We start from the raw sequence: 21,999 nt of genomic DNA, 5'->3' as shown, positions 1-21,999 counted from the left end.
ATATGTGTTGCTATATTACTATTGCAGATGTCTTACCAAAATTCCCTAAAGCAAAATGATCCCAGAACTTACTCTGTACACATCCCTAACTACTAAGCATTGATATCTTTCATAATCTGTTTCCCAGCTAAAACAAAGATGGCTTAAACTTCTCTGTTGAAATAAAGCTGTTTGCCCTTTCTGGGTAGAGAACAAATTACTCCATGCATCATCTTCAGCATAAGCCAATTCCTTACATCAAATGCAAAAAAACCTCCCTCCTACTTAACTGAGACTCTCAGCAGCCTGATTTGCCTTTATTTCCACTACTACATTGCTAAAAATCACAGGATTATTGATAGATGCATCAGGGAAGGCATGTCAGCATCTGACATGAGGCTATCATGAGGTGGCAAACACAGAGATCATTATAGCAGGGTAGGACACATCTCAAAGCCTAGGACAGAAAAAAGTTTGAAATTAGGATGAAAAAAATCTTTGCTGGGGGTACCATGCCACAGGGCCACAAAAATTACCCTATGAAAACAGGCTGAGAGAGTTGTAATTGTTCAGCCTGGAGAACAGAAGCCTCCAGGGAGATCTTACAGTGCCTTTTCAATACTTAAAAGGAGCTTGTAAGAAAGATGGAGAAAGACTTTACAGTAGGGCCTGCAGCAATAGGACAAGGAATATTTTTTTTAATCCAAAAGAGGGTAGATTCAGACTAGATACAAGGAAGAAATTTTTAATGATGAAGGCAGTGAAACACTGGAACAGGTTGACCAGAGAGGCTGTAGATGCCTCATCCCTGGAAACGCTTTGGTGCAGGCAGGATGGTTTCTGAGCAACCTGTAGTTGAAGACATCCCTGATTATTGCATGGGGGGCTGGATTAGATGGCCTTTAAAGGTGCTTTCTGACCCAAACCCTTCTATGATTCAATGATTCTAGGCAGTCCTTCAGAGCAGAATTGGGAAAAGTCCAGATGCTAATACCTGGTTTTAATCCATATTATGTATGAACTTCTAATTGACAAATGAATGTAGAACTTTCATTCTAAAGAGTTACTGTAACTTAGCTTAGCACTAACTACCAGATTTCCCATCCCATTTATCTTTATTATAAGAACCAATCCTTACTTCAAAGCCAAAGGCACAGGCTTTGAATGTGTTATGATAATGAATGTCATTATGAAGTTAGAGTACAGTGGTGTGAAGAAAGTGATTCATCACTGGGGAAATACAAACAAATAAATCTGTTGGACGATACATTGCCTAGATGCACTATTCTAGGTTTATAAACAAGGGATTATATATTTTTCCACAACTATAATCTAATATTACCAAACTGGAGAATACCAAATACAGGTAAGATATTTATAATAATTCCAATGATAAGAGAAATAAAATCTTAAAGAAATACAAGTAAATAGCAGAACCTCTAATAGGAGAGGACATGATAGTAGTAATTTAGCAGGGAAATTTTTCTTCTTAAGTTATGGATTACTGGCAATTTGTAAGTGCAGCTAACTGACCATCTTCTAAAATGGAAGTGGAAACTGGGAAACAAGGTCATTGTGATACAGCAAATATAGAGACCATCATAATTTTTAACCAAAGGCAAATAAAACAACACTTGTCTTGTCACGTGTTCAGATTGCATGTCGCTACCCACACCTGACAGCGATCCCATCATCCCACTACACCTGCAGTTATGAGGCATGGAAAGAACTACTGTTACATGGTAAAATTCTCATAGCACTGTAGGGATATTGCTGTATCCTCTGCTGACATCCAGGAAGTTTTCTCTGAATGTTTATTTTAGCCATTGCAGCTTTGGGATACCTCTGGGGTTCTGATTTGCTAGGAAGGTCCAGCTGAATGATTGCTAACTTGGGAATATCTTGGCATTGGAAGAGGGTCATCATTTCAGGATGGCAGAGGCAGCAGGGCTCTTGCTGCCATCCAGTCTCTCCTGGAGCATCACTGAGGGGCTGAGTGTGGAGAGGTAGAATTCTCTCAACAGAGACAGCCCTATAGCTCTAAAAAATTAAATTCCTTAGGCAGGAGTCATTTTTCTATCTTTACCATCCGTCTGGGAAATGTGGATTGTGTTCATTATACCAAACAGCTTTCCAGGGTCCATGCTCTCTAGAAAACTGCATTGATGTTAGGCTGGGTTGCAGCCTCCCTGTAGCAGAAGCTGGGATTCCCCAGCTGGTGAGATGCTTTTCTTTCTCCAGGATTCACTGGAGTGAGTTTGGAAGAGGGACATGAAGATGCTTCCCAGATGCACTCCAGTATGTCAAAGTCTCTTGTGTACTGGGGAGCCCAGACCTGAGCCCAGCACTCGAGACATCACCCCAGGGCTACACAGAGAGAATCACCTCCCTCATCGTGCTGGCAATGTTCTTTGCAATGGAACTACTGTGCAGATCCCCCTCCTTTTCCACCACCCAGGCTGAAGCATCCACGTGACAAACTGGTGACTAACATGCAGCCTATCCTGGTTGTTTAGAAAAACACAGTTTGTAACCTGAATTGAAGAGCTCTGGTGAATCCCACAACATAATAATTGAGTTAAATGCAAATTACTTCATCATTTATGACATTTCAACAATGCATGTGCTCTTATAAACTAATTGAAATTTAAAAACCCCTCATTTTCCTTGGGTGCTATTGGGCTTTCCCAAATGCCTGGTGCTTTGCACCGTCTGCATGCAGGGCCGTGTGTGATTACCCAGACCCTGCACTTGTGGGGAAGCTTTATGGGCTTTCAGATCAGCTCCAGATGGTAGCTTGGTGCTCTCTTTTTCCCAGCACCCATGGGATGCCTGGCTAGCAGGAAGTGGATGCAGCCCAAGGCAGCACAGAGCAGAAGAGGAGAGCAGGTTTCTCAGCAGGGCTGTGGGCAGAGCTGCTGTGACAGACCCTCAGAGATGGGCTAGGGGAGGCATAAACTTCCTACAAAAGGTCAACTTCCCCATGCCAGAAAATTACTCAAGAGGGCTTGCTTATTATGCAAGCCTCAAGAGGGCTTGTTAATTATTATGTTTATTATGGTAAGATGCTCTAGGATAGCTTGGTGTGAAATGAGCTCATTTGTTAAAAGTGACCTTAAAATGTGAAATGCAGAGCCTGGTTCTCATCTCAGCACCTTTTCCAATAAATAACATCAGGGGGACATGAGAGGCCATCTCAGAATTGCGATGTGCAGCATCAGCATCAATAAGGTAGAAATTAGTCTGAGGTTCACAAACACTTGTTTTTTAATTAACTTTGTTGTCATAAAAATATTCATGATATTTATTTAAATTACTTCCACTTGGTCCTTCTAGGAATATGTATTCCATGAAAAGGAAGGAATAGAAATTTACCTAAAATGCTGCAGGGAATATAGAATTATGGCTGTTCATTTGAGTGGGAAAAAAAAACCCAAAGAATGTTGCTCATCTCCATTAAAAGATACAAAGAGAAACATAATTTTGCAGACTTGGGTTTTGTTTTAAAGAACAACTTTATGGGTGAAAACAGCTTTTGGATCAGCCAAGGCTGATGTTTCATGGCCCTGCTGTGCCTGTACCACTGAGTTCTGGAGACTCACAGAGGTTTAACCCACGGCTGCAGCTCCTCAAGATGGCCAGCCTTGGCAGCAGCTTAGCATAGCATGTTGGAGCTGTGTTCTGTTCAGGTCTTACTTTCTTATTAAAAATTTAGGTAGCTCTATTTTGCTCCATCTTAAACAAGACAGTGACCCTGAATTTTCTGGAAAATCTCCAGATGTGGTCTTCTGTAGGAGAAAAGTTGGGTCCTTCTTGTATTCATTAAAAATAAAGGAGAAAAACCCCTTATCACCAAGGATAAGGGGTTTATCAGCTCCACTTTTCCTAAGTCAGCTGAATTACTGTCTGCCAAATGGGCAAACTTGAAAGATACATTTTCCCCCATCTCCTTCGAAAGTCTTGTATCATTAGAAATGCTTTAAAATTGCAGGTAGAAAAAGTTCATCTTGGCTCTCCACTTTGACACCTTAGCTTTACAGAATTTCTTATTATATTATTTTTGACTGTTGCCTTTTCGAACATGGCCATACATATTCAGAGCTTTTTGTTCAGACAAATGGTCTTTCTACACTATTGCCAAATTATCCTTATTAACTTATTGTTAAATTTAACTTTCCAGTTTTTGCTTTCACTTTTCTAACTTCCAGCAAAAGGTGTTCCCATAACTATAGATGAAATACAGAAACTGCTGGCAAAGCAACATAATAGCCAGAGGGAGGGGGGAATGCTTAGGGCAACTTCTATCCTGGTTGGTTAAGCAGAACCTCCACTGACATCCCGAAACAGATGAGGTCCTGATAAAAACAGTCATGATTGACTGTTGTGCTATCTGGCTGCATTCTAGACTTTTAAATGAATTTGAAAGCAGCCAGGCATCTAATCATTTTCAAAGGAACAGCCAAGACAGAAAAGAATTTTGCTATGCAGTTTTGGGGCTAACAGTGTGCAGTGAACAAAATCCTGATCAAGTATGGTGTAATACCCATGTCCTTGCAGGAGACATTTATATTACCTGTAGGACACATTCATATTACTCACCACTGCCCACTTAAAAGCTTAACAAGTACTTTACATTCCTGTAGGAGGTATGGAAGTTGTGTGGGATAGACATTTTTGCCTGGTAGCAAAAGAAGATATCCAGGAAAACTAGGATAGAACTGGCACTTGTCCTTTCACAGGCAAATCTGGGTGAACTGGATCCCAGCACTAATTTAATTTTTGGTAAGAAAAAGAAGCACAGCTGAAGGTTGTTTGGTTTTGATAGAAATGTCCAGGTATTTGAAGTGCTCCTAAATCAGTGCTTGAGATCAGTAATATTTTGTGGCAATCATGGTCAGGAGTTGAACATACACGTGAGGAGTAGGAGAATCATTCATTGATCTATCCTAGACCTTTGATCAAGGTCTCCTCCCACACTCACTTGGTGTCACTGAGCTGTGAGTGAGACCACATTTTGTGAACTCCACAAGTGCTTCAGCTGCTCTACACCTATCTTACCCACCTCACAGCTTTGTTTCACTCCCTCTGCATAAGGTACTGAGTTTCTGACACCATGTGCCAAGTCTCTTTTCTTCATACTGAGTCAATGGGAGGTAAGGATGCAAATAAATAAATTCAGATACTTCTTCCTTTATCCTCTGAAGGCCTAATCCAGAGGTGATTGATAGCAGTGGAGGAAATAATGGCATCAGACCTTGATTTGAGAGTGACTCTGGTGAAGAACAGGGGAGCTGTACATCTGTGCGGATACACATCTGTGACACCAAAAGAATAAATCCCATTATCTGTCATCTTGGACTCCATGGACATGGCTTTTCTTCCAGCAAAATGTTAAATTCTCCAAGTAAGAAAAATCCTTTCACCATATCTTTGCATCTAAAACCATTTGTTAAGGGATTCATTTTAAAGCCAGAGAGAGCTATTATTCTCTGACCTCTTATTTTGAAGAGAATACACAAGGTAGATTAAAGTGTTATTATTGCTTGATCAAACAATGTACTTGAATGTTTTCTGGGGAAAAGGTTTTCCAAAATACAGAAAAGTGTACAACAGAATAAAATACAGAAAAGTGCATAACGTTCATAACACAGTGTCAGACCTCTTGATGAATTACAGAATGTCACCCAACTGTGATTCCTCTTGCTCAAACCACAAATTGTGTTTGCATACATTGTGTAGGTTCAGTATTTCCCTGTAATATAGGCATATGTAAAAGAAAAAAATGAAACAAAATGAAACAAAACAAGCAAAGAAGACACATTTGTACTGCCTATGAAAGCAACCAGGACCACAATAATCTAGTGCAATTCTACTCAGATACCTAAATAAAAGGTAAATTTGTTTTTGGAATAAAAGTGGTTTGTGCTTATGAAAAAAAACATGCCCATGTATGCCTCAGAAGACTAAAGAGAGAGAGCAGAATATGTACGGAATGGGGTGAAAGAGGGCACCCCTGTGTGTGACATTGTCTTCAGCAGATTCACTAAGGCTTCCTGGCCACTGCTAGACAAGCTCCAATGGGATTTGCCTTGTTTGACTGAGAGGCCTGCAAATTAGCAAAGGTTAATTGTAATTAATTGACTGGGGCTGAGCACCCACAGGTCTCAGTATGAAGAGAAGAAAAGCCCTCCAGAGGCTGGTTCATGCATTCCAAGGTAGGAGTGTAAAATAACTGAAAGGATCACAGTCACTGCTCCCCACCGATCATTACCAAAATCTGCGTTATGGACAGGAGATGTTTCCCCACTCCAGAGCCAGTTGTTAGAGGAATCCCAACACCTTTAAGCCATATTCTTAGCCATGGAAAGCCTAAGAGCCCAAGTCAGATTTCAAAGGATTTGGTATATTAATAATAGGGAATTTGGAGCTAAACGTGATTAAGAGCCCTAGGTGGGTCTGCAGTGTGGGGGTAATTTCAGACAGACTTTATTACCTTGCCAGCTGGATATATCCTTGGTTCCTGCAGCTTCTGCACTTGTATTTGCTGCAGATGATCTTCTTTACTGTGCCTTTAATCAGTATGTGATCAGATATTTCTTTGAAGAACATTTTTTATTTGGCACCAAGAACACAGGAAGCATTTTCCATAGCAAAATTTGAAACCTCTTTTTTCAGCTGGAATACTGCCCAAAGAAGTTGCTTGTCTTGTAGCCTTGACCCCCAGGCCATGCAGCAGTTTGCTCCACTTGCTATTTCTAGACTATAACTTAAAGGATTTCTTGTCATCTTTTTACCTCTGACTCACAGCCCCAAGGTAGGCTCTCAAATATTTGCATTAAAACCCCCACACTATGTGTCCTGATCTTCACGTGAGCCCATAACTACTGCAGAATAAAGGTGCACTTACTCCACACCTCCTCATGGAAAACTGCTGCTTTGTCCAATAGTTTCAGTAAGGTTTTGGAGTTAGGAAAGCTCCCTAGAAACCACTCAAACTTACTGATAACAGTAAAATACCAAATTCTTTTCTGGACGCTACAGACTTCTTAGTGTCAGCAAAGTTTCAGTGTGTGTAAGACTTTGGTGTAACGAACCATGCTAGCATGTAATATTAATTTTGTGGCCTTTCAGCCTCTTCCATCCAACCTTCTTTTTTTTACCATGCTTACCTGTCCTGTGATGCTTAAACATAGAAAGAAATCTCCTTAGGTCAGAGACCTGTCAATCAGTTAAAGTCTCTAAAGTGCAACACACTTTTATCAGGTCTGTATTAATAATGAATCACATTTGCTTTCTAGATGTGCAAACGCTGGAGTCTTCTCTCCTGTGTGTCAGAGGGGGTAGGGACACAGTATCCAAAGAGCTAAAAACCACTACTAAGATGGCAATGTCAGCTGCTGTAGCTCAGCTGGGACAAGAAGGACAAAACCAACCTCCTGTCTACTAGCAGCAAACTTTTGATCATAGAAGTTCCTCCACAGCTTCAAGGCATTAAAATGGGCATAGAGCCCAGCATGTCCAGTTTTACTGTGGTGGTATTAGAGACTCAAGCTTCACTACATCAAAGGGAAGTCAGACAGTTATCAGCATGGATGTTTTTCCTGAGGTAAGACAATCCCTATTCCTTCTCCTTTCCTTGTAGAATTTAAAGAACTCAGGCAAGAGCTCACTTCAAAGACAGGTAGGTGAGGAAACAAACGGAATATTGACTTTTAAAGTAACTTTTTGCCTCTATAGGATTAAGAAAGTTGGGTAAGTAGATAGTCACCTTGTCTTCCTCAAAATTTTCCTCTTCTCCTGAGTACTGAATATTTTTCTCCTGGTTTTATCTCCTATCCCAACATACTATTCATCAGTCTCTTCAGAGGATAGTCCCCTGACATTGCAAACACAGAGGGAAGGAAGACACCAACTAAAATCAGCCCCATGGGTCTCCCTGAAAAATGGTTTGAGGCAACCTTGCCCTTCCTCTTTATCACCGTGCCCCAGGCCACACCGAGCTCCAGTGCAAGTGAGGGATGGGTGGTCAAGACACAGTCAGACCAGGGTCTGGAGTCCCCAGGGAACAGGGCTGAGAGGGTTCATGTTTCCACCATGAAAGAAAAGTGTAAGGGATATATAGCTCAGCATGGTTACATCTGGGAAATGTACTCTGATGGCAGCAATAGTTTTCCATTGACATGGTTAAGAACCACAGCAGACTCCTGCTCCACTCACTGTGTTTGCTGGCATTTCCACTGGCATTTCCATTTCTGCTGTATTCTGAGACTACCTTGTCTGTTCATGTTTAGGACACAGCCAGTGCCTGTCTTGCCAGTTACTCATTCTCCATAACACACTCTGCTTTTATTTTAGCTCAAGTGATTTGTATTTCATGATAGCCCCATCATTTTTGGAGTTAGCAGCTATCTTCTCTTTGAGTCACATTTTTCTGCCTGCTATGGGTCAGTCTCCCACCATCCCAGAGTGCTGACTTGGGTAGCCCAGATGGGCAACTGTCCCTGTGGGTGGACAAAATTTCCAAAAGCAGTAAGTCAGGCAGCCACTTGCAATGAGTCCACTATGAACTTTGGACATCCCACCTTTGAGTATTGTAATTCTTTGAGAGGCTTGACACCCTGACTTCTGCCAGCTGTCCTCCTCATGCTGCTGGCCATACAGCATGGGAGCTGTTGAAAGCAGCAATTTCAGAAAAATTTAAGAAGTCACTATGTGACTTTAGTAACTTTTAGTCACTTTGTGACTTTAGTCAAACATTAGATGCTGCCTAGTTGCAGCTCAGCAGACTCTCACCTGCATTTCAGCAATGTCACATCTCCTTTTGCATTGGCCACCATTGTGTATAATTTCTACAGTGTGTACAATAGCATGCTGTGAGCAGGAGATAAACTCTTCATCCACACATGTGTTTGCTATAGCTTTAAGAATCACCCCACTGTGTACTAACAAGAGAATTAAAAAATGAACATCAAATATAAAGATGTGAAAACTGGCATCTGATCCAGAAAGGAAGGTTTAAGCTCTCCCTGCTCTTTCAGCCCCTGAAACAGCCTGAAAATTGACTGACCTTGCACTGAGTGTTTGTTAACAAACAGAGGCTTTGCTGGCCCAGGGAGGGAAGGGAGCTCTTGAGTATTGTTTTTCAGCCTAAAGATGAATACCTGTCCTCTCCTTCCAGAGGTACAAACCCAGTACTGCTAGTAGCTGCACCTCAGCTGATGGTAGCTGCTCTGACAAAACACTCTGGGGTAATATTTTTCATATTATTTTCCTTCTCATACATCCCAGGATTGTATTTGTCTTTTCTTAATTATGGCTTTTCATTAACTACTCATCTTTATTTCTTCATGACTGATCACCCCAGGTTCTTTCCCTGCTCTAGTCTTGTCCACTCATGGATAACCTGTTTTGTATTTGCATCTGCAATTCTCTTAACTGTACTCAGCTTATACTTGTCATATTTCATTCTTTCCTGACAACTCCCCTAATTCATCCAGGTCATTGCACTAGATCCTAGATTATTAATTACTGTCCCAGAATGTTGGGTCATCACTGTACTTATATTTCTTCCACTTCTTTCTATATGTTTCTCTTAAATATCCTAAGAAACACCAGGACTCTGTGAAGCCCAGCCCTTAGGCAGGAATGGGGCATGGGGAAGGCAGAGGCAGTAAGTGATTTTAAGAGACAAGAGAGTCAATCCGACATTAAGGTTAATGAAACCACTTTCACAGAGGTAGGACAGAGGCACATCATCAAGAGATACAGCAAGCTAAATATACAAAGGGGTGGCAAAGGGTGTTCATCAGCACTGTTCATCAGCACTGTTCTGACCCTTCCATAAAAATCTACTTAATCGACGTGACAAGAGCAAAAATGCCAAAAAAGCTTCCATTTGTCAAAGGTAGGTCTGGTCAGCCTTGGGGATGAGCAGTGCCAGCAGCTCCCAAACCACAGAGCCAGGGATGTGTCTTGGTGGTGTGATGGGCCCTGTCCCTCTGGGGTGGTGACACAGCCCGGCTCACCCACCGAATAAGTGGCGGTGGGACAAAGGAGCGCTGCTGTGGGAGAGGAGAGGCTGGGCCAGGGAGCAGCAGTGGCAGCTCACAGTGAGAAGCTTTCAGCCTGCCTGAGGTTCAGCCACAGCCCCACTCTGTACTTAGCCCTGCTACACTCGTTCAGGCAGCTGTCACTGCTGCTCTCCCCTTTGCTTAATATCCCTCTTTGCCTTTTATGTGAAGCTGAACTGACCACCCAAGGCCTTCTGACTCTCTGAGCAGTCTTTTTACTGTATAAAGCCCTTTCTTGTTGCATAAATTTTCTGTAAGGGTCATGCAAGAGCAACCACAAGAGAGACCCAGGAAAACATGGTTTACGAATTTGAGGGATGATATGGAGAAAATTACAGTCAGTTGGCACAATTTAGGAAGGTGATCAGAGAAAAAAAAAAAAAAAGAAAGCACTCCCTATGGTGGAAAAAGATTAAGATAGACAACAAGAAGAAAAGCAGGAGACACATTACTGTCCTCAGAGCATTCTAACTGCATGCCCTTGCCCAGCTGTTCAAGCTATCAGTTTTATTGTGCCCTCAGACCCTCTCATCCTGGGGGCATCAGCTGGGAACTGAATCACTGCAAAAGAGCTGAGAATATTTCTTTAGCCTGAACTGGTCTTCTCTGACCTAAGCATTGACACCAAACCAAAAGCAGCCAACAAACAGAACTCAAAAGTGTAAAAGAGGTGTGAACAGGTCTCCTAAAGCCATCTGCATCCCCTCTCCCAAAGCTTGCTGGAGCAAGCCTGGAGCTTGCCTTACCTTGCCCAGGGTTGCGCAGAACTGGCGTGTCACACGCGTTGAGGTTTCCTGTCATCCAGGGCACTGCTGCAGAGGTCGCATATGGGTGATGCACTGGAAATGGGGCTCTATGTGCTTGCTGCCCCTGCGGACTGCTCCTTTGGAGGTGGTGTGGAATGGTGCTGAATGAACAGCACGCCCCTTAGACCGGGCAGGAGAGTGGATGCCTTTAGTGGAGGGGGGACACGGGTTAGTGCTACAAAAGGGAGCAGTTTGCTGTGCACAACCCCGGCTTGGGACCTTCCCAGCCGCCTCAGGGCAGTGGTAGCTGAACTTATCTGACGGCTCCACTGAGTGTCCAAAAAAAAATCAGAGCCTCTTTCCATTGTCTGTGCTGTGGCAGTACCTGAAAGGCTGAGCCAGGTGATGCTGTATGGCCTGGCATAAACACTGAGTCAGAGACATTTGTCACTTTGAGGAGCTGATGCAAGAGCCACCACATTGGTCATCGCTGGGGCTGCTGTCTCTGCAGAAGAACCAGAGCCAAAACTCTGATTCATCTTCTGAGCTATACATGAATGCTCAGCTTCAAATGCACATTTGACTCTTACACAAACCATCTGAGAGAAATCAGGCTGTGAAATTTTCCTGTCCTCCACTTTGCAATGAGAAACATTATGGTTAGTTGGGTGTCCATGACTAGAAATAGACCTGACTGAAGGAGAGGAGATATAAGACAGATCTATTTGCTGCCTAGTAAACTTCATAGTCAACCTTTTCCTTTCACACTGATACAGGAACTGTACATGAATGCTCCGGCCTCTCTATGAAGGATGTGGTTAGGTCTTTATCTGCCTTACTAACTGTCTGACTTTCCTGTCCCTTGGAACATAGCAAGATACTCCTGTTTGCCATGGAGACCATCCCTTATCTTTTAAGACAATCCTCCTGCATGCAGCAGCAGGAAAACTTCCCCATCCTGTGAAGTGCCTGGGGTCCTTGGGGCCATCACTCTGCTCTGCTCCTAGTGACCCCTCCAGGGCAGCCGCTGGACAGTGTAAAACCTTGCACTACCTGCTCTGCTGGGATCACTGGCTGGCAACAGGGCTGTGGTGCTGGGCTGCATTTGTGTCTCAACAGAGGTTTGTCTCATTATTCATCCATCTGATAGTGGAACTGCACATAATGATTTAAGGTGCAGGGCTGACTTCCTTTGGCAGGTGCATGTCCTTACCCTATGCCTCAGTTTACCCTTCCATTACATGGGGTGATCATACCTGCCTGCCTGCAGGCTGGCCAATGTTATCTCTCAGGCTTCAGATGACAGATATTGTAAATGTCAGCTCTAATAATTTATATGTCACAAGTTGAAAATACAGTTTCAGGTGTTCTCACCAGGAAAAGTCCTATTTGGGGAGTCAGGAAGAGCTGGCCATCCCTGCTGCATTGCTCATTCCCTTCCCTTCCCTTCCCTTCCCTTCCCTTCCCTTCCCTTCCCTTCCCTTCCCTTCCCTTCCCTTCCCTTCCCTTCCCATTGCAGTGAATTAAAGTGTAGGAGGCAAGGGAAAGAGGCTGGTGTTGCAGCACAGCTAATACGCAATAGCCAGACCTACCCACTCTGGTGGATAATGAGTTGTCAGGATTATATGTGGCAGCAGAATGGCTTGTTTTGAAGTGGAATTATTGAACTTATTATGGGCAAGTACTTGTATCTATGTCCTGCAAATAAATAGTGCAAATAATGAGCAGCAAACAAGGCAACACACATACCAAGCCAAGAGAACAAGGAGACAAAGTATTATCTGTCAGACAGAGACACAAATTGAAAAAAGGGAGTCATTAGGAAAAGGAGATAAATCTGGGAAGGGGGAAGAGTGACAAGAAAGAGAGGCAGTGTTGCTGTAAAATGGGAAGCACTCATTTTTTAATGGCATATGTCCACAATGAACATCATGAAGATACCTGGCCGCTTTGGTATATCCGAGACTGTATGTGTCACGCGATGACACTGCTGCATGCACCTTTTCTGGTCTGTGTGTGCTGCTGCAAGCCTGGTGAATCCCTGTGAGTGATGAACTACTTTCATCAGTTCACACTAAATGTTGAGAATTAGTTGAGCTATAAGCCATATTTCATGTTAGGTTACAGGGGAAAACAGTAGGAGATACGATTTATGCTCTCTGTATAAATGAACTTCATAAGCTTTTCTTCACAAGGGAAAAAGAAATTGTGTCTGATAAAGTTCTGCACTAAAAAAACAAAAAGAATTTTAAAAAATAACATTTCTAAAGTGGGAAAAAAACAACTTTTGTTATCATTGGTGATTAATTGAATTGATGTGTAACTATTGTTCCAGAGCAGTGGAGATTAGAAACAGTGTCAGACTATGCCCTAGTGGTCCCAGTTCTGCTATTACCTGAAATTACAGTCCAAAGCAGACTGACTAGTGTACCCCACAAATTCATAAAAATTCAAGAGCCACTCTCACCAGTCTAGTTTTGATAAATTCTTCTTGATTCAGTAACCTTTCTTAATGGAATTTCTCTCTCTCTTCCTTTCTTTTATTTTACCTTTTTTTTTCCACTTCGGTCCACACATTTATTATCATCCCTCCCACTCTCCTCCATGGGAGTGCAGACCTCTGACTAAACATCCATGTTGTAATCTGTACAGGAATTTACTGATGGTGCATGACAGAAGGAACTTAAAGAAAATTATGCATTTCTCAGGTCTACCCTAGGGCACACAAATCAAAGTCTCCCCTGAACACTATATAGTAAAACTGAAAGTAGCTACACTTTATATGGAAATTAGATGATACTAGGATATAACACAACTAAACATATATCAAAACACAGTGACAATTAAGGTGGAAACTACTTTTTCTTTAGTGAGGATATAAACGTCTATTTTGTTTTATTTGTCCTAAAATATGCCTTTTTCTTCAAGGATGAGAAAAAATCCCACTAGGAATATGCATTCACTGGACAGGCTCTAAAGCTTGTGATTCTTTTTTCATTTTAATTTTGCTTTTAGACCACTTTTATTTTTTACTGCCTTAGAAAAGGTATTTAGAATAGTTCATACAGTAACAAATACCTTGATCTCCTATTGACTGAATCAGAAAGGAAAGGACTTAATCAGGGGGCAGGGAGTAATATCTCATGGCAGTTTTAGGGCAAAGGACCATATCTAATTTTGCTTTCTTTTTCTCTAGGTTCTTGCTTGTTTTATAATGAAACCGAAACATAAAGCGTAGCAATGTGATATCTTGTACATAAAGCCTGCTGGTTTTCCTCACACTGGCTCCTTCCTGGGGGATGAGCCATTAACAGCAGAGCCCCTCCAGCTGCTGCTGCTGATGGCTGTACAAAAGCAGCTGCCTCATGCAGGCTCGTTGCAGCTGGGACATAGATTGTACAACATCTGGGTTTGTGTCACTTCCCTCCAGGGCTTCTGCACACCTTTCATATTCCATTTTTTTAATGAAATAGGGAGTGGGAGCTGGGGAGATCCGGGTATGATTTGTGCACTGGAACAAGGCAAAGAGGGACAGAGACGATTCAATGCCAAAACCAAACAGAAAAGCAGAATAGATAAAAGGAAGATTGTGTTTATTCCACTAGTACTCCTGGATCAGCATTTGAAGAATTAATTTTCTGTATTCTTTTATATTGTCATTTTATAGCATGAAAAATCAGCTCATTTCAAGGCAGCATAAGAAAAAAAGGAGATGACAAAGTTCAGCAACCCTTGGGGCTCTCTTGATGAGCTGATAGATTAACCCAAATGCTTTCCCACTTCCATGGGTGTGTGGGATCAGATTGCATCTTGTTGCACATCTCGACAGGGTGCAGTGATACAAGTCATCTCATCCATGAAGGCAACATGACACCAAAATAGAAGCAGGAAAGAAGAAACAGCCAGAACACAGAGCATGATAGCTGAGCAGATATGAGTTCAGCTCCTATTCTGTGACAGCCTTTCTACCTATAAATCTATTTGTTTTTCCATGCTTCATTTACATATTCATAAATTCAAGATGAAACACGTTTTCTGTCTCACAGGTCCACTATGAAAGGTAAATTATATTAAATATTGTAACCCACTTTACTGCTGTGATACCAAAGTCTATTTAAGATATTATTACCAAAAAGGAGGGATATTTTATAGACAGTTTCCCTTTGTGTCAGAGGAGACCAGACAGTGATGTCAGCCTTCCAAAGGCCAACATGACACTGGAAGAAAATATTTATGCTTTCCTCCAAAATATGTAGGGGCCTTGAGAAGTAGAAATCCCCTGAGAGCACAACTGGAACAAATAATTCACCAGGACATCACTATCTATCTGCCTGCTACTTGCATATATCATGGAAATATATTTCCATGTGATGCAGGTGAGTGTCTCCCTGCTGCGGAGTTGAAGGCGAGGGACTATCCCTCTTCATTCATGGGACCACATCAGTTACTGCATCCAGTCTTGAGATCCTTGATAAGTAGGAAAGGCATTGGTAAATGGGAACAAATTCAGAGTGCCAGCAAAATGGTAAGGGACACTGGCTCCATAAGGATGTGCTGAGGGACCTCACTTTCTCAGCTTAGAGAAAAGGCAATTTTGGGGGTGCTTAGGAGCCATCTGTCACTGTGAGGAGGACATCATGACACATTCTGGAGTCCCTCCTCACCTGAATGACTCCACCAGTCAAAATATCTCTATCTTTGCTGACAGTAAAGAAGGAAAGGCACAGTTATCTTCTGCAGAAAGGTATTTGTTTATGTTTAAAGAGATAGCATATGTAGATATAACAGCTGGAAAAAGCTCTGTCCCTACACTGTATTGTGTAAGTATCTGAGGGCAGAGAATAAGACCTGTTCAGTGCTTAGCTCACATTTTTCAGAGGCTGATATCTCTGAATTTCTTTTCTACAGCAGATGAGATTTTCCTCTTCAGTACACATTTTCAACAGACATCACTGGTGCCACTGAGAAACCATTTTCCTACTGTATTTTCAGTCTTTCAGTTTTGAACAATACAATAAAGTGTCCTAGTGAAGAGAAAAATGGCTCAGAGTTAAAAATGCCCCTATTTACTGCAGTGCCTTAATACTGCTGGCATTAGAATGTTATTGTTCACACAATCAATGGTGTTAAGGAAGTCGAGGCAATAAAATAGAAATCAGAGATGGTGCTTCTAATGAGAAGGAAAATACAGGTACCACAGCAAGTCCCTGGCTGTCCCTCCTGTCTCCCAACCAGCTGTGTGCAGCTGGGTTGAGGAAGAGGCATGGTGACAGAAGAACCTGTTTTTCTGCATGGGAAAGGGCAGTACATGTATCCATCCTGGAGTGACCAGCCCGTACAAACCTGCTTGAGCTCAACTCTGACAGCAGTGCATAGCTTTCTGCAGTCCCCTACCTTCTCCTGCCAGCCTCCCTAGCTCCACCCTAGCATTAGGGTTGTTATGACACACAAAGATATGGTCCTGGTTTCTTTATGGCTCAAGCAGGAATGTTAATTCCAGTATTATGGCAATTCCCAATTCACAGGCACTGTGCCCACTGCACACGACTAACACTGGCTTTGGGTATGTCCCTTACCCTTTGGGGGCTTCTCCTGTATCCCCCTGTTTATCTCTGTCTCACTATTGCCACAGACAGGAGGGGAGGATTCACCCATGAATCTCCAGGCAGAGGCATATAAAGGGCTTTTATTTATCACCTCTTTTCGTGTGAAAACGGCAGTGGGGACAAAATCCCAGCACTTGAAGGATCGCTGATGGTATCCCGCATCTCTATCAGCTGCAAACACTTCCGTGTCCTGCAGGATAAAACCATACAAGGGCTGTGCTTACAGTGCTCATTGTGCAGGCTGGGCACAGCTAGGCAGTATATCATCCTCCCAGAAAATGGCCAGGACAGCAACTCTAACATCAGCTGCCTTGTTCAACAGCACTCTGTAATACAGCAGATGAAATTCAATTGCTTCCCAAAGAGCAAAGCAGATGCCTTCACCATCATGACCTGTCATAGGAAGAGTCATAAGCCATGAGCATGAGAAAGATTCAGCTCTCCTGCTTGGCCAAGAAAATAAAATACTTGCTGTTTTTTGGGAAAATAAGAGAGTGATTCTGGGACAGTAGAGCCATAGTGGCTGCTCAGAGAGAGAGAGGCTGTCACACAACTTCTCTGCTGGCAGTGAAATGCCAGCAGGACTCTCCTCCCTTGAGCATCTATTTGAGGAGTGTGTGGTGGTTGCCAGCTGAAACACAACTGTTGGTACAGAGAAGACTGATGGGAGGGCAGAGGCAGGTAAGTTCACCAGGAAACATGACCAATTTTCTTTCGAACGCAGTCCTTTGCTATAGGAGGGGAAATTATAGCAAGAACAATGAGTAGAAGAGAATCCTGGACAAACTGCAACAGGAATATGGCATTTGTCTGAATGAGAAATGGGAAAATAGATCAGGCAAAGAGGACAGAAATAGAGAATAAAGTTTAGAGAAGGTGTGTGGGTTTGTTTAAGGTAGGCAAGGAAAGATGAAGGAGATATAAAGTGGAATGTAAAATTTAGCTATCAGATGGGAAGCAATCAGGAAGCCTGTAGTGGGTCTGGGAGGGGAAATGCAGTGAAGAAAAAGACAAAAATAGACGTAGAAACAGGTAGAAACAGAAATGAAGATGTTGCTGCACCAAGTTTGTCCAGGTTCTTGTGATGATGATTACCCTAGTGCCTATGTGGTGTGCTCCCTAACTCCTCCAGGCTGGGAGCACAGCACAGATACCCATGTTGGCCCTGCATGAATCCTGCACAGCTCTGCAGGAATTACAGCTATGCAGCATATCTTCTTGGCCTCAGATTTGCACTTCCCCAGTAAGTCCTGCTTACATATTGGCAGCCATGTGCTGTAGAGCCCAGCAGCTACTACTTGAAAGGCAATTATTTACTTAATGTTCATAAATTAATATCCAGCTCCTGGAGTCATCTGGCTCTTTAAGCTTTGGTGAGATTCTGTCTCCCTTTTTCTCTTTTCCTTTTCTTTTTTTTTTTTTTTTCCTCTCCAGTGCACATGAGATAGTGTGGAGCTGTTGATGTGTTTAGTACAAGTTTATCTTGAACACATCTGCTTATGCCAAGGGAATAGTATGAACTCCCAGTGACCTGTAGAGTCTGCATTCCTAATTAGCTGAGAAATATTCCATAATCAGGGTATTGCCATTTCAATGGAGTCTATAGATAGAAAGGTCGTGTTCTTGTCTGGGGTCACAAATAATCACTTCTGACTATATAGTTTCATTCTGACCTAGAGTTAACCAGGTGCAAAGCTGGTAAGCAGCAGGACAAGATTACACTGTCTCACAGAGTACATCTACCCTGAGGGCTGGCCTTATGTTTTTCAGTCACATTTTTTTCTTCCAGCCTCTAACAAACATGTACAAACCCTTCAAGCATGACTGAGTAAGTGCTTTGAAACAATGCTGGGTTTTATGGCTGCTTTGCTGCAAGTCATCAGCCCCAAGAAGGTGCAACAAGCAAAAAAGATGAGAATGTGCCCTCCAGCGACACTCACAGGACCCGCAGCACCTGCCAGCCCTTCTTGCCACTCACTCTCCATTTGTCTCCTGCCCACCTGTGTGCTGTTTTGTTTGTTTGATTGTTTTTTGTTTGTTTGTTTGTTTTTTTGTGTTTTGTTTGTTTGTTATTTTATTTTATTTTATTTTATTTTATTTTATTTATTTGCCTCCTGACTTCTTTTATTCTCCAGAGCAGCATTCAGTTTCTGGACTCATCCAGCCTCCTCCATCCACTGCACTGCTTCAGCATAGTAAGGAGCCAGAAACTGATTTCTCTAAGGGTCTCCACCACATGGACTTTCTCCACCACAGCAAGAGTTTGGGCAGGAGTAACTCCGGCACAGGGAACCATTCCCAGGTTGCTTCAAACTACTGACTGTGGTGGAAGTGTTGCAGTTTGGACTTTGGCAATGTTGATTGTAGCTTCCCAGAGGAAAAGCTTGGCTATCCCTGGTTTAAATACCCTATGAGTGTCTTCTGTGGTGCAAACACAGACACAAATGTACTCAGAGGGGTGGGGGGAAAGGTGAAGGTGATACACCACAATATGCCAGTGGAATGTACCATAACTGGATGGATAGCATGTGTAGGAGAAAAATACACAAATGGCAATAGTAACAGAGCTGCTCACCCAGACTGCAGGCTGATCCAAAGGGGCCAATACCCTGCCTTATCTTTCCATCTCTCCCAGACTTCTCTCTGACTAGGCAATCTGTCACTACATCTCTACCCCAGAGGACATAAAAAACTGCAAATCTCTGTACCTATGCCTTGTTCCTTCTTCCAACTGAGTTGTTTCAGGCACAAATGTAGGTTAGAACATTTCTCATATGGCTATGCGTACGTTTGTGTCTGGGGAAAGGCACTCCACTGATTTTATGCCTTTGATAGAGGGTTTCTCCCCACCTTCAGAACATCTATTTCACAGCAGGGACTGAGAATTGGATTGAGTTTGTGTGATGGATCTGTATGGCTTCTCTACAAAGCAGGCACATAAACCTGAAAGCAGGGTATCTTTGGTTATAGGAATGGACTCCCAGACTGGAAAGAAGTGGCACAAAAGCCACCAGGAAGTGTTCACCCAACACAAGAATAGTTTCCAGGAAGCAGTGTGTTGTTGCTGTGGAAATTTTAATTACAGTTCAATTAACACTTGAAGATCGGTGTTTTCTTTTTGCCAGCAGTCAGGCTTCCTGGTGTTACCTGCAGGAATTCTGCTGTGGATTAATAAATAGGGTGACATGATCTCAAACAGATAGGTCTCTGCCCATCCTCCTTCTCTCAGCTACATGCAGTCCAAACTTCGTGAAATCTCCTGGAAGCCCTTGAGAAATGTTCTCGCTTACATCTAAAAAAATACAAAATTTATTCTGGGAAAAAAAAAAATAAAAGGGAAGCACTGGTTGGTGAAACAAGTTACATTGTAAAAAATCCCATTGGCAACCTCTGGGAAATTATCAATGACTGTCCCTTTGTCCAGGGTCAGTGTCTCTTGGGCATTCCCCTTACAGGCTGCATATGTTTGTGGATGCTCACTGTTATATTTGTTGTTTTGTTTGCACAGGCGAATAGTGTCAACATTCAATTTCTTGGGCTGTCTACAAGATAGTGAATCTGTGATGACCGACTTAGTTCTTTCAGGAGTAGTATTCAAATAGTGATTACTGGAGCTGAATAATTCAGAAAGTTTTCAGATAAGCTTTGCTTAGGTCCTGATCTTCCCAAAAAAAAATGCTCATGCTTCATTTTTTTTGCTTGCACAGTCACACAGAATTAAATGGGAACATGACAGCACATTGAAATCTATGCCTATCATAAATCACCTTTCTGCATCAGGGTCTTAATCACTGCGTGTTAATTGATATTTGATGGGCGAAAAAAGAATAAATAAGTTTGTTTTGGCCACATCTAAATTCCTTTTGTTTTCAGTGATGGTTTGGAAAATAGACTTTTGGTAACAACAACAAAAAAAAAAGGCAAGAGGAAACAGTTTTTAAAGCCACATATGGAAGTTCTTCTGAAAACCCAGTTGTATGCTTGCATAAACAAGGATTCAGCTGAGGTATCTGCACAGTGTTCCTGTCAGGAAACAGCAGTGATGCATATGATTTATCAAAGCACCAGCCACTACATGCCCTGGATATTTGCTCTCAGACCACAGTGTTAAAGATTAGAAAAGGTATCTGTTGAATTCATTTGAATAGCAAATAGACTGGGGAATCACAATCTGTTCTCAGCTATTCAATGGATGAAAAAAGTAATTTATTGAATATATTAGTCTCTCAATTCTAGCAATTATTAGAGCAGAGTTAGATGAAGACTATAATTTCAGGTTCTATATATAATTCCTACAAGCAACTGATAAGTGTTGTGAGTGCATGTAGTTCCTGGCTTCTAGCTCAGTCACAAGTAGTTCGTAACAAATCCTCCCCACTCCCCGTTTGGAGGCTGGCTGACAGTGCCCACAGCCAAGCACTGGTGTAAGGATTTCTAAGATCAAAGCATGGGTTAGCTACATTATTCTTGTGGAATTAGATTTTTGACCCCTGTTTGTAATGCACAAATTACAGTTACGAAACTTAGTCACCTACAATGCTTGCAAATGAATTTCAACAACCAATTGAACAGCTGAGCTAATTCATATTAGCACACAGGGAAAGGAATCTTGGACATTTGCATTTTGCATAAAAGCATGACTGAAAGTACTTCAAGGACAACTGGTAGGATAAAAGCACTTTGGGGAGAGGAAAGACACTGGAGTTGTCAGCATCTGGTGTTTCCAGGATCAGTGTTCAATTTTTGCATAATTTGCTCTGAAATTAAAGCAGGTTTTCCAACCCTCTTATCAGAGAGCTTTTCTCCCAAGTGTCCATTCTCTTGGCAGCTCCTGCATGGAGATACCAAGATCCCAGTCATCCTTTCCTTAGAAGCCATTTCATCAATTCAAGTCAGAAGCAGCTGAATGCCTACAGAAGAATCTGGAAAGCCAGCATTACATGTGGAAAGAAGAGGACAGAGCACCAAAAAGATGGCAGATTGCCATTTTGTACTCACCCAATTAATATATTTCTTCCTCCATTTGCTCTCTTGGTCTTTCCAGTCTCCATAACGCATGGTGAACAGATCACGGGGTGGAGCTGAACTGGTGGCGGTCACCTTATAACATCTCTCCCATAAACACATAGTACTAGCACAGGCAGAAGGCAGTGTCGTGCTGATCATCATCCTCTGAGTCAGCCATTTACAACCACCTTCTCCAGGCTGTCATCTTGCCACTACAAATTCAAAATCTGAGTCAGAACCCAATTTAAACTGCTATAATTAACAGTCCCAATTTAACCAAACCTAGCACTTTGTCATGTTGCATTCTCTGCATACATCTTAGCTTCTTGCATTTGGGCTACTTTGTTCCCTGTTCATCCCCTTCTGCTGCCAAGCAGCTCAGGTCCAAAGAGCACTAGTGGGTTTAGGCTCCCATCAGGGTAATGTCTAACAGCAGCCAAACTACAAAATCCCACCATACTGGATTTTTTTGCTTGTTAAAAAGCAAAGTACCAAGTGTTATGGAATGGGTGCTGCTGTGTGCTAATCTATAAATACTGATGAATCAAAAGGGGGTGAAGTTCTGCAAGTGATTTGTCAGTGCAAAAGAAT

Source organism: Lonchura striata, chromosome 3 (assembly GCF_050655825.1).
Source record: "Lonchura striata isolate lonStrDom1 chromosome 3, ASM5065582v1, whole genome shotgun sequence".
Classification (NCBI taxonomy): Eukaryota; Metazoa; Chordata; class Aves; order Passeriformes; family Estrildidae; genus Lonchura; species Lonchura striata.
Note: the sequence above shows the minus strand (reverse complement) of the source record.